Raw genomic sequence first — 24,459 nt, 5'->3', positions numbered from 1 at the left:
TGAATCAAAAACATGATTCCTCAGGCAGAAATTGCACAAATAATTGAGTAGAATAAGTAAAAATAAATCGAGATCTAGACATGGTGTAGTAGACATATAGAAAGTCAAGTGAAAAGAAAATCTTAAAGCTTTATGATGGAAAGCACAGATTATCTATTGAGTTAGGCAATACGAAATATAGATCAATTGTAACTCAAAAATGATTGAGTAGAACTTCTACTTATGCGTATGAAGGATTAACTGCTATGGGAATTGCCCTTCCTATGTAAATAGCTAGAAAACCAGATAAAATGTATTAACCCAAATGTTCACTAATTTGTGAACAAATAAACAGATGGTGATTTATCCACACGGTGGAATAATAGTCTGCAATAAAAAGGCAGTAAATAACATGAACGAACCTCAAAAGCATTATGCTAAACGAAAGGAACAAGATACAAAAGAGCATATGCTGTATGAGTCCATGTATGTGAAGTTCCAGGAAATTCAATCTAACCTTTAATGACTAAAAGATTAGTGGTTGAACTCGGTGGTGGCCACTGCGCAGACCAGACTTCGATCGTTCTCGTGCCTCGCTCAGCTTTTCCTCCGCAACCATGTCTGACAAACCCGATATGGCTGAGATCGAGAATTCGATAAGTCGAAACTGAAGAAGACAGAGACGCAAGAGAAAAATCCACTGCCTTCCAAAGAAACGATTGAACAGGAGAAGCAAGCAGGCGAATCGTAATAAGGTGTGCGCCGCCAATACGCACTGTACATTCCACGAGCATTGCCTTCTTATTTTACTTCTTTTAGCTGTTTAACTTTGTAAGATGCAAAGAGGTTGGATCAAGTTTAAATGACTGTGCTGCCCCTTTCACATCAAAGAACTACTGATAACGAAGGCTGCGCCTGCCTCTCCCATCTGTCTGTCTGGTTGGCAGGGAAGGAAATAACTTGCATACTGGTGAAGGAAGAAGTGAGGTGGAAGAAGTGGGGGTGGGACGACAGTGAAATCTAGAGTAAAACCAAGCTGGCCCAAGGTGTCCTGCAGGCTGTAATGCAGTTTAATCAGAGGGCCATTTTTTTTTTTGTTGTTCAAATGATTTTAATTATTGGAATGCACAATTTTTTAAATATGCAAATAAAAAGTTTAAAAACTTAAAAAAAAAAAAAGATTAATGGTTGCCAGGAGCCAGAGGGGAGAAGAGGGACTAGAATATAAAGAATCAGGAGGGAATATTTTTGGATGATGGAAATATTTTATACCTTGATGTGATGGTAGTTACTTTACTGCACATTTATCAAAACTCACTGAACTGCATACTTAAAATTGGTACATTTTGTCTAGGTGTGGTGGCTCACACCTGTTGTAATCCCAGCACTTTGGGAGGCCGAGGTGGGTGGATCACTTGAGGCCAGGAGTTGGAGACCACCCTGGCCAACTTAGTGAAACCCTGTCTCCACTAAAATCAGCCAGGCATGATGGTGCACATCTGTAATTCCACCTACTCAGGAGGCTGACGTACATGAATTGCTTGAACCCAGGAGGCAGGGGATGCAGGAGCCAAAATTCCAGCATTGCACTCCAGCCTGGGCGACAGAGCGAGACTCCGTTTCAAAAAAAAAAAAAGGTAAATTTTATTGTTTGTAAATTTATCTCAATAAAACATGGTCAAATACTAGAAATTTTATATGGTTCAACTGGATAGAAACACAGAATGACAGTAGACTTTTCATCTGTAACAATAGATGCTGAGAGACCATAAATAATATTTTCAAAGTAGTAAGAAAAAAAATAGTATGCATGTAGGAGTCTTTAGCTAGTTAAATGAGTAGTTTTCCAACATTAGTGATTTTGCATCAAAATCACCTGGAGGGTTTATAAAAATGCAGATTGCAGAGGCAATCCCTGGAATTTCTGCTTCAGTAGGTCTTGGGTGGGCTGAGAATATACCTGTCTTATTAGGAACTTATTAGTTCCTCTGTATTTCAGATTCTGCTATGAAAGGAACTATACTTAAGAACCACCAAGATAAACCATCATGTGAGAGGGCTAAAAAAGAAAAACTTCAGCCTTACAACAACTAAGAGAGTTTAGCACCTACACACCCTCTCTGAAAGAACTAGTAAGAGCTTCTTCAGTATAAAAAAGACCAAATCAGAGCCGGTGAACGGGAGGTAAGAAGCCCTTCTTTAAATATTACCGACACATCTCTCCCACCAAATTGCCAAAACAGCATTCTCTGGAGGAGAGAGTCTCTTTTATTCCATCCCGTGGAAGGTTCCCTCCCACTTGCCAAGAATATGTTGAATCACTTCTTATGGCAATAAAAAAGCAGAAGGGAACAGAAGATTTGTTCTCTTACCCTTAATAGACTGAGAATTATTTTCTTGCTATGAATGTAAGAAGCAGTTAGCCATCAGGAGGAGAGACCAATCAGGGTACACATTATAGAAGCCAGGTCTTTTATGTAGTGGCAAAACAAGTGTGGGGTGGCGGGAGTGATCCCTGGGTGCAGGCCATAAGAGGTGCATTTTCTCTAGGGAATCAAAACAATAATAGAGTCAAGCTAAAGTATATATACTTTCTATTATCACTACATGCCATCAATTCTAAATAATGTCAGTGATAAAACACTCTTCCCCAATAAAAATCTTTTGTTTGGTCTAAGTTCTAAACAATTGCTGAAGTTACCTGTTAAATTTTAGTAATATATGCAAACTTCAAATTAACACATTTTTATTACTTATCATTTATTATTATATTATACATGATAGTTAATATGGAGAGTTGCCAGTTATACAGTTGTCTCCAAATATATTCAGACTTAGGTACATGCTTTTGTTTTAAGAATAAGTTAGTAATGGTTCAAAATCACGTGAACTTGCTTTGTGTCTCCAACTCTAGAGATATTACATATTCCTACGTTTAAGCAGTAGATTAGAAATAAGTGCTCATACCAAAGTGATTATAAAAACAAAGAAACAAACTTGAGTTACTAAAATTCCATCTTTCTATGTAACTATTTAGACTTTTAAATTATTTTGGAAATTTAAATCAGTGGAACAAGTTATAAAATTTGAGGTGATTTATTTTGTTTAATAAGTGCAAATTTTAGTCCATTAAATTTTATTACCAACTAATATCTTTAAAATGAAAATTTCTGCCTTTTGAGTTTTTCTGTTGTTTTAAACTGTCATTTTTCATTATTGTAAAACACCAATATGTAAGTATAAACTTTTCTAAATCTTTGACTCCAAAAATGTATTATAATCAAAAAGTGTTAATCTATTACTGATTTCCTTTTATGCATTGCAATATTTATATGCAGTATTTACTTTTTTACTGTCATGTATATGCATATATACATACATAGATCCATACACATTTAAATAAAATAAAACCCCCATTATCTGTGTTTCTTTTCTAGCCATCATGATTATTTGTTCAATTTCATGATTATTACTGAAAGCAATTTTGTCATATAGAGGAGATGTTAAAAATGACCTGCTCTGGTGTGGGCAGATAGGAGTAGGTGTATGTGCCTTGTGGAATGGTCTCCAGGACACTGGGCCCAACTCCTTCAACAAAAAGGACAGAAAAATGGAAATAAATTTAATTTTGTGGTTTTAACTCACTGCATTAAGTGAGAAAGCATCCCTTTAACTCCAGGGAGTATGGGGTGGCGGCAGTGTTGGGGTGGAAATGGAGAGCTGATACTGTAGCAATGGTGGTGATGTACTGGCCACTGCACAGGGAGGCTGTGCACAGAGAACAGTAACAGGAGACTCATAAAAACTGAACAAACACCATTTTTACAATGGAGAATTGACTAGATGAGGGCATACACCACCTATAATCTCTGGAAGAGAAGAGACAGGGAGGTTTGGTGGGAAACCAAAGCCAAATATTATTTCACTTGTCCTTCAAGCCTATAAATACCACTAAAGCAGATGAGGCTTCAGTAAACAAAAGTTATCTTGGCTTGAAAGTAGTCTTCTCTAAGTATAGTCCTATGACATGAATCAATTATATTTTGAGTAGCAGTAGCATGAAAGATATATTGTATTTAAGAGTATATATGTGTTGGCCTATTAAGAAATTACGCAGGCCGGGTGCAGTGGCTCACGCCTGTAATCCCAGCACTCTGGGAGGCCGAAGTGGGTGGATCACTTGAGGTTGGGAGTTTGAGACCAGCCTGGCCAACATGGTGAAACCTTGTCTCTACTAAAAGTACAAAAATTAGTCAGGTGTGGTAGTGGGCACCTATAGTCCCAGCTACTCGAGAGGCTGAGGCAGGAGAATTGCCCGAACCTGGGAGGTGGAGGTTGTGGTGAGCTGAGATCGTGCCACTGCACTCCATCTAGCCTGGGAGACAGAGTAAGACTCTGGGGGGGGAGAAAAAGAAAGAAAGAAAGAAAGAAAGAAAGAAAGAAAGAAAGAAATTATGCAAAGGAAACTACCAGAAGCAGCTCTCAACTTAATTTAAAAGTTGGTGAAGCTCAGCTTCTGTATCTGGCCTCATTCTGGTGCTTTTAACCTCTGTTGTGTGCCCACTTTCTTTTCACAAGGCACCCAGGGTCATCCTGTTCTCCCTGAAGGATCATCCATCAAAATATTTTTTACACTAAGGTCTAAAAGACTAAAAAAAGTCAAATATGATCTCATCTGGTATATTCATTTTTTTAAAAAATAAGCTTTTTATCTTGCAATAATTGTACTTTCACAGTTGTAAGAAATAAAACAGAGATCTGGTACACCCTCTACTCAATTTCTTGCAAAACTAGAGAACAATATTACAACCAGGTTATTGAAATTGATTATCAAGATACAGAACTTTTCCTTCAACACAAATATCCCTCATGTTTGTCCTTTGAGAGCTTCACCCACTTTCCTCCTGCCCCATCCCTTCCTTAACTCCTGGCAACCACAGATCTGTTCTCCATTTCTGTAATTTTGTCATGTCAGGAATGTTATATAAATAGAATTATATGGTATGTAGCCTGTGGGGATTGGCTTGTTTCACTCAGAATAATTCTCTGAAGATTCATCCAGGTTGTGTGTGTCAGTAGTTTACTCCTTTTTATTGCTGAGTAGTATCCATGGTATGGATATATCACATTTTGTTGAACTATTTTTTTTTTTATTTTACTTTAAGTTCTGGGATACACGTGCAGAATGTGCAGTTTTGTTACATAGGTATACATATTCCATGGTGGTTTGCTGCACCTATCAACCTGTTATCTAGGTTTTAAGCCCTGCATTCATTAGGTATTTGTCCTAATGTTCTTCCTTCCCTTGTCCCCTGCCCCCTAACAGGCCCCATGTGTAATGCTCCCCTCCCTGTGTCCATGTGTTCTCATTGTTTAATTCTCACTTATGAGTGAGAACATGCAGTGTTTGGTTTTCTGTTCCTGTGTTAGTTTGCTGAGAATGATGGTTTCCAGCTTCATCCATGTCCCCGCAAAGGACATGAACTCATTCTTTTTATGGCTGCATAGTATTCCATGGTGTATATGTGCCACATTTTCTTTATCCAGTCTATCATTGATGGGCATTTGGGTGGGTTACAAGTCTTTGCTATTGTAAATAGTGCTGCAATAAACATACATGTGCATGTGTCTTTATAGGAGAATGATTTATAATCCTTTGGGTATATACCCAGTAATGAGATTGCTGGGTCACATGGTATTTCTGGTTCTAGATCCTTGAGGAATCACCACACTGTCTTCCACAATGGTTGAACTAATTTATACTCCCACCAACAGTGTAGAAGCGTTCCTACTTCACAGCCTCACCAGCATCTGTTGTTGTTGAACTATTTACTTGTTGAAAGACATTTGTGTTCTTCCAGTTTTCGACCATTATGAATACAGTTGTTAGAAATATTCATGTGCCAGTTTTTATGTAGACATACATTTTCATTTCACTGGAACAAATGAGCAAGAATTCAATTTTTTGGTCATGTGATATTTGCGTGTTTTTTTTTTTTTTTAAAGAAACTGCCAAATTATTTTCCAGAGTGGCTGTGCCATTTTGCTTTCTCACCAGCCATGTATGAGTCATCCAGTTGCTCCACATCTTTAGCAGAATTTAGTGCTGCCACTTTTTGTTCCAGTCATTCTGATAGATGTGTAATGGTATTTCATTGTGGTTTTAAAATGCACCTAATGGCTAATACAGTAGAGTATCTTTTCATGCGTTTATGTGCCATCTGTATATCCTCTTCTGTGAAATGTCCGTCCGTTCATGTCTTCTCTTTTTTTTTTTTTTTGAGACAGAGTCTCACTCTGTTGCCCAGGCTGGAGTCCAGGGGTGCGATCTCGGCTCACTGCAACCTCTACCTCCCGGGTTCAAGTGATGCTCCTCCTGTCTCAGCCTCCCAAGTAGCTGGAATTACAGGCACCCACCACCATGTCCAGCTAAATTTTGTATTTTTGGTAGAGACGGGATTTCGTCATTGGTTAGGCTGGTCTCAAACTCAGGAGTTTGAGATGATTCACCTGCCTCAGCCTCCCAAAGTACTGAGATTATAGACGTGGGCCACCGCACCTGGCCTCTCCTGCTCATTTTCTGATTGGATTGTTGGTTTATTTACTGTTCAGTTTTTGAGAGTTTTTTTATTTTTATTTTTATTTTTTTGAGACAGATTTTCCTTCTGTCGCACAGGCTAGAGTACAGTGGTGTGATCTTGGCTCACTGCAACCTCTGCCTCCGGGGTTCAAGCAATTCTTGCACCTCAGCCTCCTGAGTAGCTGGGATTACAGGCATGCGCCATGATGCCTGGATAATTTTTGTATTGTTTTGAGAGTTCTTTGTAGTTCTAGATATTAATCTCCTGTCAGGTATGTGGTTTGCAAATATATTCTCCCAGCATGAGGCCTACCTTTTCATCCTCTTAACAGAGTCTTTCACAGAGCATATGTGTTAAAATTTTTATGAATTTCAATTTATCACATTTTGCTTTCATGGATTGTGCTGGTGGGGGCTCTAGGATAGGGCCAGGGTTTCGTTTTTTCCTGAGGTGTTTGGTTGCAGCACAGCACTTACTGTCTAAAAGTTTTCTGTCCTCCTAGTCCTTAGCTAGGTTTTTCTCGGCACGTCTTACGTCTGTGCTCATTGGTATTTCCACGTTGCCATTGTCTTTAGTACCCTGGGACATATAAGGCAAAAAGAAAACTGAGGGAACTCACCCCCATGTCACCCCTTGGGTCTTGAGTTCCCTAGTCTCTACCTTCTTCTCTCTACCACTCAGAGTTCTTTTGTTTTTTTATACACTATCCAGAGTTTTAGTTGTACTTAATGGGAAGAATAGGGAAAAGTGTGTCTACTCCATCTTCCCCAAAGAAAACATTCTGCATTTAATTTTTATTAGGGATTTAGAAGTAAAGTCAGATATAGGAATTTGGGATGTCATCTTTTTAAAAATAATAAGGCCAGTCTTAGTAAACTCTAAGAACACAGTGCCTTTGAAGTCAAAGTCAGGTTCACGGAGATGGATGTACACATAGAGGATTCACAGATCTAACTTAACACATTAAGACAAGCCACAGATAAGCAGGGAAATGTGTATGTTAATACAGGTCAAGAATAGTTGCTTTTAAGGCAGGCTGAACCAAGTCAAAATAGAGGAAGTAACTACAGGAGTGTCATGAGCAGAGCTCTTTCTTTGCATCAATCTGGGAAGGCTATCTAGAGGAAATAATGTTTCAAGAGTTGCTTTCCAGAATGGAAAAAAGATTTGCCAACTGGATGATTAAAAAATCTGCAAGATGTGATATTTTCTAGTGCATTTCAAATTTCAGATATTTTGGGTTTTTGTCTCTTAAAGTTTCACTTATTTTTTTTTTTTCCAGTTTTCTACTACTCTTAATTTTATTCAGGTTTTCAACTACCTTATTTAATGAATGGAACATATTTATAACAGCGTTTCTCTGTGGAAAAAGCACTGAGTAGAAAATGAGTTGTGGAGGAGCTTTGAGGTAAGTTGAAGAAGGTGATTGGGATGTAAAAGATGACAGAAAAAAAGATAAAATTAGCCTCGGAAGTTTTCAGATGAAAGTCCATGTGTATGCACACATACATATACATTTTTTTGCAGAACCACTTGAGAACATACAGACAGTGCCCTTTATCCCTAAATATTTCAGCCTGTCTTTTCTCAGCAAAATATATAATTACCATCCAATAATCAAATTCAGGAATTTAATATTGATAACAATACTATTATCTAATATTCAGCATATATTCAAAAGTCGAACATTCACATTTTGCCAGTTTCTCCAATAATGTCCTTTATAGTAATTTCGTTTTCCCTCTAATTTACCATCCAATCTGTGACTGTGTGTTGCATTTAATTATCAGGTTTCTCTAGTCTTTAATCTGTAACATCTTCTTAACCTTTCTTTGTCTTTTATGACATTAATATTTTTGAAGACTATGATGAGGAAGTTGTTTTGTAGAGTATCTTTCAGTTGAGGTTTGTTTCCATATAATTACATACAAGTAACATATCTTTGACTTGCGTACTACATAAGTGACGTGTGTCCTTTTTAGTGTCAAGAAATGCATAATGTCTGTCAATTTATCTGATTATTGACGATAGCTTTGATCACTTGGTTAAGATAATGTCTCAGCTGTAAAGTTACCATTTCTCCCTTTATAATTAATGAGTACTCATTTCTGGCATTCTTTTTTCTCTTGTGTAAATCCAAATTTCTACCTCTTACCATTTTTCATCTTCCTGAAAATTTTTCTTTATCATTTTTTATAGGAAAGATCTGCTGTAAATAAATTGTCTCAACTTTGTGTAAAATGTCTTTATTGGCTGGATGCAGTGGCTCATGCCTATAATCCCAGCGCTTTGGGAGGCTGAGGCAGGTGGATCACTTGAGGTCAAAAATTCAAGACCAACCTGGCCAACATAGGGAAACCCTGTCTCTACTAAAAATACAAAAATTAGCCAGTCATGATGGTGCACAACTCTGATTCCAGCTATGTGGGAGGCTGAAGCATGAGAATTGCTTGAACCTGGGAAGCAGAGGTTGCAGTGAGCCAAGATCGCATGACTGCACTGCAGGCTGGGTGATGGAGTGAGACTCTGTCTCAAAAGAATAAAAATAAAAATAAATAAAAATTTAAAAATTAAAAATGTCTTTACCTTCATTTTTGAAATACAGCTTTGTTGGAGAAATAATTCACTTTGGGAGGCTGAGGCAGGTGGATCACTTGTGGTCGAAAGTTCAAGACCAGCCTGGCCAACATGGCAAAATCCCTCTCTACTAAAAATACAAACATTAGCCAGTTATGGTGGTGCACACCTCTAATTCCAGCTACTTGGGAGGCTGAAGCATGAGAATCGGTTGAACCTGGGAAGGGGAGGTTGCAGTGAGCTGAGATCGCATGACTGCACTGCAGCCTGGGTGATGGAGTGACTCTGTGTCAAAAAAATAAAAATAAAAAAAAAAACATTTTTAAAAATAAAAATGTCTTTACCTTCAATTTTGAAATGCAGTTTTGTTGGAGAAAGAATTCTAGGTTTTTAGTTTTCTTCTTTCAGTAAAGATGCTTCTCCGTTGTCTTCTGGATTGCATAGTTTCTGATATATGTTGTAATTCTTAGTGTGTATCATGCCTTTCCTTTTTTTTCCTTTTTTTTGAGATGGAGTCTTACTCTGCCAGTCAGGCTGGAGTGCAGTAGTGCAATCTTGGCTCACTGCAACCTCCAACTCCCGGGTTCTTGGGATTACAGGTGTGTGCCACCACGCCTGGCTAATTTTTGTAATTTTAGTAGAGACGGGGTTTTGCCGGGTTGGCCAGGCTGGTCTCAAACTTCTGACCTAAAGTGATCTGCCCACCTCAGCCTCCCAAAATGCTGGGATTATAGGCATGAGCCACTGTTCCTGGCCATATCATGCCTTTTCTGAATTCATTTGAAATTTTCTCTTTATTTCTAGTTTTCAGAAATTTGATTATAATGTTCTTGGGCACGGTTTTCTTCAGGTTTATACTGCTTCTGGAGGTAATGGCTTAGATTATTTTAGATTTTTCTGCCTTCTAACATAAGTAATGAAAGCCATGAATTTCTCTCCAAGCACTGCTTTGTCTTCATACCATAAATTTTGATATGTTGTGTTTAATTTTCATCCAAACCAAGATGTTTTCCAAAGTTCCCTTGTGATTTCTTCAATTACCCATGGGTTATTTAGAAGTATGCTGTTTATTATCTAACAATTGGAGATTTTCACAGTTTCTTTCTGTTGACTTCTAATTGAATTCTGTTGCGATCAAAGAACATACTTCGAATAATTTCAGTCTTTTTAAATTTATTGAAACTTGTTTTATGGCCTAACACATTGTCTATCCTGGAGAATGTTCCCATAGGCACTTGAAAAAAAGTGTGTATTCTGCTGTTGTTGGGGTTGTGTTTTACAAATGTCAGTTAGGTAAGTTGGTTGATAGTGTTCAAGTATTCTATATTCTTACTTGTTTACTGTTTAGCTCTATCAATTGCTGAGAAGGGAGTATTGAAGTCTCCACCTATAACTGCTATTTTTTTCTTTCAATTCTGTTAGTTTTTGCTTCATGTATTTTAGAGCACTATTATTAGGTGCATTTATACTTTTGTAATTCTTGTATCTTCTTACTGATGTATTTTATCCTAATACAATCTCTTTTCTAATAATATTTCTTGTCTGAGCGTTTGTTTTGTCTGATATTAATATGACCACTCAAGTTTCTTGTGGTTACTGTAAGTATGGTATGCCTTTCATCATCTGTATTAGCTGGGTTCTCCAGAAAACAGGATATATATACACATACATATACCTAGATATATGTGCTATATAATACATCTTAATTATCACAATCTACTTCAGATTAATACTGATTTAATTTCAGGAAAATATAACAACCATGCTCAAATATAACTCAATTTTCACCTCTTTCTTTTGTGCTAGTATTGTCATATATTTTAATGTATATGTATTATAAACCCAGTAATAGTGTTATAATTATTGTTTTATACAATCTTATATTTTCAAAGAAATTTAGAGAAGAGAAAATATATTTATGTATATATTATATTTTATATATTTATGAAAATATATTTATTGTAGATTATATTTCTCTATCTTTTTAATTCGTGCACGTATTTACTATTGCTGTGCTCTTTGCCCTGTGAATTTAATTTACCACCTGGTATCATCTTCTTTTAGCCTGAAGGACTTCCTTTGTTATTTCTTGTATGAAAGGTCAGTTAGCAACACATTCTCTGAGTTTTTGATAATCTGGAAATATCCTTATTTTTAGTTTTGATGGATAGAGAATTCTTGATTAAAAGGTTTTTCTTTCAGCATTTTGAATATGTCACTCTACTGCCTTCTGTCCTCCATTATGTCTAATGAGAAGTCAACTATTAATCACACCTTTGTTCCCGTGTAAAAGATGAGTCATTTTGCTATTACTTATTCCAAGATTTGTTTTCTTTGGTTTCAACCTTTTTTTTTTTGAGACGGAGTCTTGCTCTGTTGCCCAGGCTGGAGTGCAGTGGTGCAGTCTTGGCTCACTGCAAGCTCCACCTCCCGGATTCACGCCATTCTCCTGCCTCAGCCTCCTGAGTACCTGGGACTACAGGCGCCCGCCACCACGCCCGGCTAATCTTTTGTATTTTTTTTTTTTTCTAGTGGAGAAGGAGTTCACCGTGTTAGCCAGGATGATCTCGATCTGCTGACCTCATGATCCACCCGCCTCGGTCTCCCAAAGTGCTGGGATTACAGGTGTGAGCCACCGCGCCCGGCAGTTTCAACTTTTTTTATTATGATGTTTCTAGTGGTGTATCTTTTTTATTTTATCATACTTGGGGTTTGTTGAACTTCTTGGATTTGAAGATTAATATTTGTAATCAATCCTGGAGAACTGAGAGTATTGTTAGTTATTTCTTTAAAAGTTTTTTTCTGAATCTCTCTCTCTCCTTACCTTCTGGTGTTCCTATTACAGGTACATGGGTATGTTTGATGCTGTCCCACAGGTCTTTGAGACTGGTAATTTTTCATCAATTTTTTTTCTTTTTATTCTTCAGATTAAAAAATTTCTATTAGTCTATCTTCAAGTTGCTCATCTGCTAATTAAATTTTGTTGTTGAGCCCATTTGAGGAATTTTTCATTTTAATTATTGTACTTCTCAACTCTAGAATTTCCATTTGATTCTTTTTTTAATAGATACTATTCTTTTATTGAGTTATTTTTAGACATTTTCATATTTTCTTTTCATTCTTTAAACATGTTTTCTTTAATTACTCGAATATATTTACAATAGCTTCTTAGAATGCTTTACACAATACAACATCTGGGCCTATAAAGTTAGTTTCTACTGATTGATTTTTTTTCCCCTGAATGTGGGCCACATTATCTTTTTCCCTTTTCTTTTGTTTTCTTTTCTTTCTTTCTTTTCTTCTTCTTTCTTTTCTTTTCTTTCTCTCTTTCTTTTCTCTTTTCTTTCCTTCCTTCCTTCCTTCTTCCTTTCCTTTCCTTTCCTTTTCTTTCTCTTTCTTTCTTTTCTTTCTTTCTCCCTTCCTCTTTTCCTTTCTTTTTTCCTCCTTTCTTCCTTTCCTCCCCTCTTCCCTTACTCCCCTCCTCCCTTCCTCCCTTCCTCCGTTTCTCCCTTTCTCTCTTTCTTTCTTTTTTTTTTTTTGAGACAGGATCTTGCTCTGTCACCCAGGCTGAAGTGTAGTGGCATGATCAGGGCTCACTGCAGTCTTAACCTCCCAGGCTCAATTGATCCTCCCGCCTCTGCCTCCCAAGTAGCTGGGACTACAGGCTCATGCCACCATGCCCAGCTCATTTTTGTATTTTCTGTAGAGAGAGGGTTTCACCATACATTGCCCAGGCTGGGCTCAAGTGATCCAGCCACCTTGGTCTCCCAAAGTGCTGGGATTACAGGCGCGAGCCACCATGCCCAGCCTTCTTGCATATTTTCTGTAGAGAGAGGGTTTCACCATACATTGCCCAGGCTGGGCTCAAGTGATCCAGCCACCTTGGTCTCCCAAAGTGCTGGGATTATGGGTGTGAACCACCAAGCCCAGTCTTCTTGCATTCTTATCATTCTTGGTTGATAACTGGGCATTGTCAATGCTATATGGTAGCAACTCTGTATTCTGGTTTTTTCCCCTGATTAAAAAGAAATTTGTTTGAACTTAAATGGTGGAATAATTTTCCCCTGTGGGTGTCAGGCTACTGCTGATGTCTCTGCTCAGATTTTTTATTCTGATTTTTATTTTTTATCCAGGCTAACTAGAGTTCATCACTGTATCAGTATAGCTTAGTGGTCAGCCAATGATTTGAGCAGAGATTTTGCTTAAACACGAGGAGTGGGTACATTCAAAGTTCAGCTAGTTCTCAAGTGTGCCTTGACTTTTTTCTTTCCACTGGGGCTCCCTTGGGTTTTCCCTGTATATGTGTATTGTTTTCTAGTCAGTCAGGGATGGGTGGAGAGCTAATCTAGATCATCTGTGACTATGTCATTTCTAGGATCTCCTTGTCTACCTGTTCTCACTGATTGACCCAACTTGTTCACAAACTCAGGCTAACAGAGTTGTGAGTTTCATCTCTTCATTTCCTACCAAACTTGCTTTTTTTTTTGACTGACAATGCTGCCATGCTTCCAATGCCTTTTGCTTCCTGTCCCAAGTCTAGTCTGCCCTCTCTGGCAGCAAAGCTTCTAATTTTTACAATCTGCCTCACCATTTTAAGGTTATCATTCTTAGCAACTAAACTGGGAATGGGAGAATGGGAGTGGACCCAGGCAGGAGGACCACAGACTCCTGAGGTTCTGATCTGAGGTCCCAGCAATGAAAAAAAATCAATAAATGCCTCATAATTTATTTCCCTTTGGTCATTTTTCAGGGTCCTGAAATAGTTGTTTTTGACAATTTTTTCCAGATTATACTTGTTTTGTGAAGAGAGGACTTACCTACCTCTTAATTCTGCTATAGCCAGAAGCCCTGTCTACATGTTTGACAATTTTTTAATCGGATGCCAGACATTGTGTATTTACCTTGTTTGTTGCTGGATTTTGTTTTATCTCTTTAACTAATGATGGATTTTGTTCTGGTGCACAGCTGTTACTTGGCTTCATTTGGCTTATTTTGAGGCTTACTTTTAAGCTTTGTTAAGGCAGATCCAGAGCAGCCTTTAGGTGAGAGTTAATTTAATCTTACATTAAGGTGTTGCCCTTTCAAGAACTCTACTCAAGTCTTCATGTACTATGAGTTCTTTTTTTTTTTTTTTTTCTTCTTCAACTTTTAAGTTCCAGGGTATATGTGCAGGATGTGCAGGTTTGTTATATAGTAGGTAAACATGTGCCATGGTGGTTTGCTGCACAGATCAACCATCACCTAGGTATTAAGCACAGCATCCATTAGCTATTTTTCCTGATGCTCTCCCTCCACCCACCCCTCCGACAGGCCTCACCATCTGTTCATGTGTTCTCATCGTTCAGCTCCCACTTACGAGTGAGAACATGCAGTGTTTGGTTTTCTGTTCCTGCGTTAGTTTGCTGAGGATAACAACTTCCAGCTCTACCCATGTCCCTGTAAAGGCCATGATCTTATTCCTTTTATGGCTGCAGAGCATTCCATGCTGTTTATGCACCACATTTTATCTAGTCTATCATCAGTGGACATTGGGGTGATACCACGTCTTGGCCATTGTTAATAGTGCTGCAGTGAACATATGCATGCATGTATCTTTATAATAGAATGATTTATATTCCTTTGGGTATATACTCAGTAATGGGATTGCCTCTAGATCTTTGAGGAATCACCACAGCATCTTCCACAATGGTTGAACTAATTTACATTCCTACCGACAGTGTAAAAGCATTCCTTTTTCTCCTCATCCTCGCCAGCATCTGTTGTTTCTTGACTTTTTAATAATTACCATTCTGACTGGGTAAGATGGCATCTCATTGTGGTTTGAGGTTGCATTTCTCTAATGATCAGTGATGTTGAGCTTTTTTTCAGTTTTTTTGGCCACATGAATGTCTTCTTTTGAGAAGTGTCTATTCATGTCATTTGCCTATTTTTTAATGGGTTTTCTTTCTTGTAAATTTGTTTAAGTTCCTCGTAGACTCTGGATATTAGACCTTTGTCAGTTGGATAGATTGCAAAAATTTTCTCCCATTGTATGGGTTGTCTGTTTGCTCTAGTGATAGTTTCTTTTGCTGCTGAGTTCTTTTCACTCTGAGCGGTAGAAGCATGAACTATTTTAAGATCTATGAATTGTTCTGCCTACTCCTTTCAGTTGGTTCTTTCTCTGGCTTAGGGTAGATTCTCTACGTATGTCATAGATCAATATTCAGAGAGAGACTTGATGAGATTTCTCTGCAGACCTTCAGAGTGCACTCTCTCCCTATGCTGCTCATATCTTCTCCAATACTCTACTCCACAAATTCTAGCCATCTCAATCTTGCCTAGCTAGATCTCTATCTATGAAATTCATGGAGATCTGTTTGGTTTACCCCTCCCAGTGATATGAACTAGAAACTGCCTGCAATTGTAGGGCTCACTCAATTGTTTGTTTCCCTTCTCCCAGGGATTACAGTCTTGTACTACCTGTCTGAAATAGTTATTTTATTTATTTTGTTCATTTTTCCCATCTCTTAGGGAAGGAGAGTAGATCTTATCTCTGTTACCCCATTTTGGCTGAAAATAAAAACTAAACAATTTTAATTAGGGAAGAGAAGTCAGTTTGTTCATGATTTGAGATTACTGTGGTTGCTTGGTAGAGAATGAATTATATGGAAGTAAGATTTGCCAGTTAGAAGGTTTTAAGTAGTAGTCAGGGCAGAGATGAATAGTTGCCTGGTCTAAAGAAGTTGTGGTTAATGAAAAGCAAAAAATAAAAAAAAAGTTAAAAAAAGGAAAAAAAGAATAGATGATTGGAATGTGTCTTGATGTATCTTGGACATAAAATGGATAAGACCTGCTGATTATCTGGATGTAGCAGGCAATGAAGGAAAGTGAGCAAAAAAGGATGACTCCTGACTAGCCTAAAGCCCAGCCAATTTTTATTTCCTTTAGCCTCTTTTAAACCTGTAATTTGGCTTCTTATTCTACCTTTACCATTCTGTTCTTTGAGCCCAATTTCCTTCACTATTTCTTGCTTCCTTTTCTGACAACAAAAAATGTTGAATGGTCAACTCTGGAAATATGAAAGATAATGTGTTATGTATTTGATGGGCATTGAAACCCTAGTAGAGACAACTGATTCAGTAGCCCATGTCAAATGGCCCCAAAGAGTAGACAACGACTCAATAGAACCAAATCATGTAGGATGTATAGGATCCACTATTATAATCCAATCAGCAAGATTTCAGGCAAGCAAACAAAGATTTAAAACAGGTCTCACTTTAAGGAGTGTTCCCAAAAAGGGAAGGGTTCTTCCATTGATTGAGGCTTTAGCTGGGGAAAACTCAGAGCCATGTGGTTGGCCCTATCCTGGGGCTGACAGTCATAGCAAGCATAACTTCCCTAGATATGAGGGGTTTTCTTGTTTATCCCAGTAGTCTGTGGCATTTGTGTTCAAAACAAGAGTCACTCCCCCTAAGAAGACTGCCCTTTAATTACAGGCTTTGTATCGGGAGATCCCAGAGCATGGAGTACAAGAGGCCAGGGAGATATCTTAAACTTTGTGTCAATGCAATGAACAAAAACCAGTCACCCTTGAGGACTGGGCGCGAGTCTGGAGATGGAAATCAGGCTGTTTCTGGGAGTCTCTGGATTTCCTCTGCAGTTCTTAGTGCCGAACAGTTTAACGTGGCATTATTCTGTGCATTATTCAATAACTGCTTTGTTATGTCTCAGTTTTTAAACCTTCAGTTAGTTTCTGAGGGCTGCTAGAACAAAGTACCACAAACTGGGTGGCTTAACAACAGAAATTTATTGTCTCACAGTTCTGGAGGCTGGAAGTTCAAAATCAAGGTGTCAACAGGGCTATGTTTTTCTTCCATCAGCAAGAAAGACTACTCAGGGACTGGCATATTTACTTTATTGGACCAGTCATGTCAAGTCTAAAGCTACATTTTCCTATGAAACCTATGGGGAAGAATTCTGCCTTGACTCATTTAGCTTCTGTGTTTGCTGGAATCTTTGGCATTCCTTGGCTGATATGTGCGTCATTCCAAACTCTTCCTCTGTTGTCACATAGCTATCTTCTCCCTCTTTGTCTCTGCACCTTTTCTCCTCTTCTTATAAGGAGAGTTGGTTACATTGGATTAGGGACTCACCCTACTCCAGTATGACTTCTTAACTAATACATCTTCAGTAACCCCATTCTTAAATAAGGTCACATTCTGAGGCACTGGGAGTTGGGACTTTTACATTTCTTTCTGGGAGAGACAATTAACCTATAAGGTTGGAAACCATGTCTCAGACTTTCTTCACTCCAAGGAAACTTAGAGCACTGCTCGGCAGTTTTCTGCTTTGAGTAGAAGTGAAGGAAAATTAAGGACTATGATTTCTTTTAAATAAACAGATTTCGGCTGGGCACAGTGGCTCACACCTATAATCCCAGCACTTTGGAAGGCTGAGCCAGAGGATCTCTTAAGCCCAGGAGTATGAGGTTACAGTAAACTATGATCAATACCACTACACTCCAGTCTTGGCAACAGAGTGAGACCCTGTCTCTAAAAAAATAAAATAAAATAAAATGAAACAAATTTTATATAAGGACATAATATATTTAATTGTAACAGAATAGTCCTTTGATATTAACTGATATAAGTCCCCTATGTTTTTTTTTTTTTTTTTTTTTTACAGCCCTTCCCTCATTCTTGAGATACAGATCGTCTTAGGAAAGATTGTTGCAGAAAAATCGGAGAACAAAAGAGTGAAATTTTACCTTTTGAGTTTTAAAAGCTTAGGTCCAGAAAGAAGGCAAAAACATTTAGAATAATACTTGATTAATCAAAGATAGTTCTTTCTCCCTCCTTTCTGAGATTAGATAAAGTGTCCAGAACTGGGGGAAGAATAAGAGGAGCATCTGAGAGAAAGCAGGACCAGTTTTTTGTTCCTCAGCAGGGGTCCTGTGGCTTGCCCCCAGGTCGATTCCTGGGGAGTATGAAGGAAGCAAGATCTTCCCCAGATGGGAATAGAGATTTAGGAGAAGAGGAAGATTATATCTTGCTTTCAGGGAAGTCTTAAGACTTGTAGAATTTTCCTGTCCAGGTAGGATAGAAGCAGAGTTGAGTGTTTCCTCTATCTCTGAAAGGGGCACAGAAGTACTCAAGGTAGAGCCAGCCTGGAGAGACCTAGTGGTCAGGAGCAAGAGGCTGAGATGGGCTCTGGGACCAAGGCCCAGCTAAATGATGGACATCCCAACACATGCAGTTACAGAGAGATGACGGTGCCTCCCCTTCTATGCCTCAAACTCATGTAATCCCAAAGATAGGTCCCTGGATTGACTCACAATGTTTCTACTGCTATATGGAATGAGGCTTATAAAGTAAATTATGTTTGTTTATTAAAAGATAAAGTAATTTCTTCCAATCCTTAATTTGTGGACTGAGATTTATTTCAACTCCATAAAGAAAATGATCTTTCTAAACTTGCAAGCTGCCTCATATTTGTAGGTGGCCAGTGGGAACTGAAACTGTTCTTCAGGCAGCCAAGTGTAACATCAGCATTTTCCCAGACTACAGAAGTGATTTCTGAGATCTCACTGATTCAGTCTCCAGGAGAGAGGGAAAGAGAAAAGCAAGGAGTGGGAGGGGATAAGGGTATGTGATTAAACCACTTAAATTATGTTTTAAAGTTTTGACTTATTGTTCTGAAAGGATTCTGGCCCTTTTAGAGAGGAAGTTCTAAGAAGCTCTGTAACTTGAGGTACCTGCAAAGATAACTTAGCTGTTGTTGCTAAGGAACAAGTGTATTTGAATCGTGGTATCAATGTCACCAGCTCCTGCTCAAATGGCAAAAAGTAAAGGAAAGATGTAAAACCAGCAGTGGGGAAGGAACAGTTCAGTGTGATAGGCCATGCGTTATTATTTAAAATTGTCTCTTCTCTGAAAAAATATAGCCTCACATTTGAGGATGTCTCATAATTGTTCCCATAAGGTAAATATACCAGTCTCTGCATAGTTTCTCTTTGATGGAAGAGGAGAGAAAAGTAGGAAGACAGGGAAGGGAGCAGAAGCCAAGTGGCATAACTGACCTCATTAAAGGACATTTTGGAGGAAGAGGTCATAGTCAGAATGAGCCTTTGGAATTAGACTGAGTTTTAAGCATTGGTTTTGCTACTAACTAAATGACCTGGGGCAAATAATTTGTAACTATTCCCCCACCTTGAGTTTCCAATCTGTAAAATATGATGTGTTGTACTAAGATCTCATGAATTTTGCTATTTTGTCTCTTAATATTTATTTCTAAATCATTCATTTTTTTTTTGAAACAGGGTCTTGCTCTGTGGCCCAGGCTGGAGAGCAGTGGTATAATCATAACTCACTACAGCCTCCAACTCCTGGGCTCAAGTGATCCTTCCACCTCAGCCTCCTGAGTAGCTGGGACTACAGGCATGCACCACCACACCTAGCTAATTTTTTAAAAAATTTTTTGGTGGCATCTTGCTATGTTGCCCAGGTTGGTCTCAAACTTCTGAACTCAAGTGATCCTCTTGCCTCAGCTTCCCAAAGTGCTGGGATTATAGGTGTGAGCCACTGCACTTGACAACTTTCATTTTTATTTCAATAACCCAAGGTGGTAGGCAGCCTCTGAAGTGGTCCCTAAAGATCTCCATTTCCTGGTATTCACACTCTTGTGTAATCTCTTCTCCTTGAGTATGGGTTGGGCCTAATGACTTGCTTCTAATGAATAGACTATGGCAGAAATAATGGGATGACACTTCCCATATTATGTTATAAAATGACTATGACTTCTCTCTTTATTTCATTCTCTTTCTCTTTCTTTCTTTCCTTCTCTTGGATCACTTGCACTGAGGGAAGCATGCTGTCATATTGAGAGCAATTCTGTGGAGATGCCCATGTGGTATGGTGAGGGACTGAGGCCCTCAAACAGAAAGACATTGTGGATCCTTCATCCACAATCACGTCTTGAGAAAACTGCAGCCTCAGGCAACAGCTTAGCTACAATCCTGTCTTTGAGCCAGAGGTACCCAAGTAAGCCACTCCCAAACTATTGACCCATAGAAACTGGGAGATAATAGATGTTTGGTTTTTTAGCTTCTAAGTTTCAGGATAATTTGTAATGCAGCAATAGAGAACTAATACATGGCTGAGGTCCATCTCACAGTGGGCCCAATGTGTCCTGAAATCATTGTGTGTTTACTTCCTCAGTTCCAGAATGCAAAATTAGAATAGACATACTCAGTAACTAGCAGAATCCCTGTAGTGGTTTCCTAATACCTGGAATGAGGGCTATAATGGTAGGAAACACCAAGTGGAAGCCATTTTGGTTTAGTAATTAAACCATTTTAGTTTAGTTACAAAAACACTAAACTAAAAGCAATACTGCATTCTTGGAGGAATAGCAGAGATTAGTGGCACTAAAAGGAATTGAAAGATGCAGAGGCTATGATTCAGCCAGATTGACAATGGACTACTTAATCAGGTAGTGACTCCCATTGTAGTTGTTTTTCTAGATGTAGTTTTGTTGCTGGAGCAAATTAACAAATCCCTGGTATGCAATTATTAATCTGGCACATACTATTATCTTTATACCTGTTAGTGCAGACCATCAAAAGAAGTTGACTTTCATCCGGCAAGATAGCAATAATATGTCTTCACTGTCTTACCTCAGGTGTATATCAGGTGTTTTAGCCCGTTGTCATAATCTGTCTGCAAAGACCTTGATTTACTTTTCTCTTCCATGGGACATCCTTAAATTGATGACACTATGCTTATTGGACATAGTGAGCAGAAAGTAGCAACTACTTACTTTAGACACATCAATAAGACATTTTGGATGCCAGAGAGTGCAGAAGATAAATCCCACCGAAATTCGAGGATCTGCTACTTTGGTGAAATTTCTAGGGGTTCAATTATCTGATATATGAAGGGATTTCTCTTTGTCAGTGAAGGTCAAATTGCTGCATTAAGCTTTGGTTACTATTAAGAAAGAGGCATGATGCCTACTGGGTCTCTGGCATTTGAAGGCAATATATTTCTCATTTGCACATACTACTTTTACTCATTTACTTAGTGACCTGAAAAGCTGTCTGTTTCATGTAGGTCCAAGAGTAAGAGTAAGCTCTACAACAGCCCAAGCTGGCATGCAAGTTGTTCTGCCGACTGGATCATGTGATTCAGAAGACCTGAAGGTACTTATAGTATTAGTGGTTCATAGAGAGTCTGTTGGGAGCTTTTGGTTGGCTGCTATAGATGAATCACAGCAGAGATCTTTAGAATTTTTTAGTAAAGCCATACCATTCTCAGGGGGTGACTATTTTCCTTTTGAGAAACAGCTTTTGACTTGCTCCTGGGCTTCAGAGGCTGAATATGTGACCTTGAGCTACAAAGTTACCATGTGGCCTGAGCTGCCTATTGTGGGTATTGTCTGCCCTACTAAGCCATAAAGTTGGACATAGACAGAAGCACTCCATTATCAAATGGAAGTGATTTCAATAAGAATGAATTTAAGCAGGTCTTGGAGGCACAAGTAATTTGCACGAGGAAGTAGCTCAGATGCCCATGTCTTCTACTGATGCTACATTTGCTTCTTTCTCTCAGCCACACTTATGGCCTCACAGGGAGTTCCCATGATCAGTTGACTGAGGAAGAAAACACTTGAGGTATGTTTACAGTCCATTCTTCATGATATTTAAGTACCACCTGGAAGTGGATAGCTGTAACACTATAATCCCACTTTGGGACAGCCCTGAAAGACTGTATTAAAGGGAAATCTTTTCTGTAGGTGGGATTTTGAACAGGACATGTGGTGTTCATTTTGCCTAGGATGACAGATGGCTAGACATATGAGTCTACATTAGTTCATGGGCGTGGCTAATGGTTTGGCTGGATGGTCAGGGACTTGGAAGGCACAATTGGAAAACTGATACGTGGAGAAGAGATACGTTAATAGATCTCTGCAAATGGACACAGAATATGAAGACATTTGTGTCCCACATGAGTACTCACCAAAGGATGACTCAGTAAAGAAGGATTTTGATGATCTGTTCTATGGATGTCAGGCAGCCTTCTCCAGTCACTCCTGTTGTCGTCCATAGGGTTCATGAATAAATGAAGGTTATTCTGGGCTTCAGCATCATGAACTTTCACTCACCAGGGCCTGTTTGCACACAATCTCTGTTAAAGGCAGAGACCAATGCCAGCCCCCAATATGGCACTATTCTTTGGGGTGATCAGCCAGCTACCTGGTGGCAGGTTGATTACATTGGTCTGTTTCCATCGCAGAAGGGATAGCACTTTGTTCTTACTCAATATGGAATTGCGTTTTCTGCTTGAAATGCTTCTGCCAAAACTATCATTTTGAACTGTCATAACACTTTATCTAAAAGGCATCACTGTTAACCAAGAAGCTCACTTCACAGCAAATGAAGTGACGCAATGGACTCATGCTCATGGAATTCACTAGTTGTACCATGTTACCCGTTATTCTGAAGCAATTGATGTGTTAAAATGGTAGAATAGTCTTTTAAAGGCTCAGTTATGGCACTAGCTGGGTGGCATCACCTTGTGGGACTGGGTCAAAGTCCTTCAGGTTGTGGTTAATGTTCTAAATCAATATCCATTCTATAGTGCTATTTCTACCATAGCAAGCTTCGCAAGTCTAGGAAACAAAAGGTAGAAATGGAAGTTGTTGTTCTCATGATCATCCCTAGTGATCCACTAGCACAATTTGTTTTTTCATCCCCACAATTTTAGGCTCTACTGCTCTAGAAGTCTTAGTTCCAAAGGAAGAAATGCTTCTACCAGGGACACAGTGATTCCATTGAACTCACAGTTGAGAAGACTGCCACTTGGCCACTTTGAGCTCTTAATGCCACTGAATCAACAGCATATCAACAAAGGGGTTACTACACTGGTTGTGTTGACTGACCTTGACTATCAAGGGAAAATTAAGTTGTTACCATGGAGTGAACGGCTCTCTCTAGAATGCAGGAGACCCTCTAGGGAACTTTTAGTATACTTATAGTTTGTGATTATTAAGTCAGTGTAGAACTACAACAACCTCCAATTCAAGCAGAACTGTTAATGGTCCAGACCTTTTAGGAATATATTTGGAAACAGATAAGAAACTGTGACTAGTTACGGGGCTTGATAAGGAAATATGAATGCGTAGTAGAAGAAGGCAGTTATAAATACCAGCTATGACCACATGACCGTTGCAGAAAAAAGGACTGTAATAGTTGTGAATACTTACTTCGATGTGCATATTATGTATATATTAACCAAATATTTTTGTTTTCTTCCTTCCTTCTCATCTTATCTAACATAACATATACTAAGTTAACTTTTTTCTCAATACTTAAGTTACAAGATGTCAAAAGGTGACATGCGAATCAGTTAGGAGAAGAATAAAAGATCACCCAAATAAAAAAGAGGACTTTTTATTCTCTTTTGATAAAAGAATTAATGCAAGACTCAACAAACTATGGTTCATGGGCTGGTCATCTATTTTTATAAATAAGTTTTTCTTGGAACACAGTCATATTCATTCACTTGTGCATTTTCTATGGCTGCTTTCATGATACAATGCTAGCATTCAATAGTTGCAACAGAAACCATGTGACCTATAAAACCTAAAATATTTGCTATCTGGCTCTTTAAGAAAAAGTCTCTGACCCCTGGGTGACCATATTTTTGGTTGCATGGTGATAATTGTATTATGTTAGGCAGAAGCATGACTTTATTATTTCCTTTATTTGGAGGTTAACTATGGAGATATGTATGACTGCAAACTTGCAAAGGATAGACTGAAGTGACTTTGTAATGTGTTGCCTTGACTAGGCTGAACTACATTTCCCAGCATTCCCTTTCTTGAATGTTTCCAGTTAGGCTGTATTACAAGGGAGATTCCCCTGGGGGATTTGGAGACTGTAAATGAAGCAATAGCCATTTTGAAACTCACATATCTTGTCTGTTTCCTTGTTGGTGTGGGCAGTGGCCAGGACTGGAACTGCTCTATCTTCCCCTGGATCCTCCTTCAGCTTATCTGACTCTTGGGCCAGGAGTATGTGTGTGTGTGCTTAGTTTCACGACAAAGGGCCCTGGCTTCTTCATGACCAAGGTCAGAGGCAACAAATACAAACACAGGTTTTTGCCTGTCTTACTGGCTCAAGCTTGTGCTTATGGGTTCCAGCTTGTTCTTGCTCTCCCTACTTTACATCTTGACTGCCTGCCCTGAGGACTTCCAGCTCCAGCATCAGATGCAATGACAATACCCTTACAGAAACTAGTATTTAACCAGCAACCACAACTGCATAAGGTAAATCTCTATAACA

General features: G+C 38.6%; 1 pseudogene across 1 annotated transcript; it reads left to right on the top strand.

Moving 5' to 3' along the window:
• The first annotated feature begins 528 nt into the window (after nt 1-528).
• On the top strand, nt 529-1,147 carry LOC105507393 (annotated as a pseudogene). Its single transcript, XR_001001087.1, has one exon. The product of XR_001001087.1 is annotated as a thymosin beta-4 pseudogene (transcript).
• Nucleotides 1,148-24,459: the final 23,312 nt, after the last annotated feature.

The sequence above is a fragment of the Colobus angolensis genome, unplaced genomic scaffold (assembly GCF_000951035.1).
Source record: "Colobus angolensis palliatus isolate OR3802 unplaced genomic scaffold, Cang.pa_1.0 Scaffold15, whole genome shotgun sequence".
In the NCBI taxonomy this organism is placed as follows: domain Eukaryota; kingdom Metazoa; phylum Chordata; class Mammalia; order Primates; family Cercopithecidae; genus Colobus; species Colobus angolensis.
Note: the sequence above shows the minus strand (reverse complement) of the source record. Positions and strands in the feature narration are given on the sequence as shown.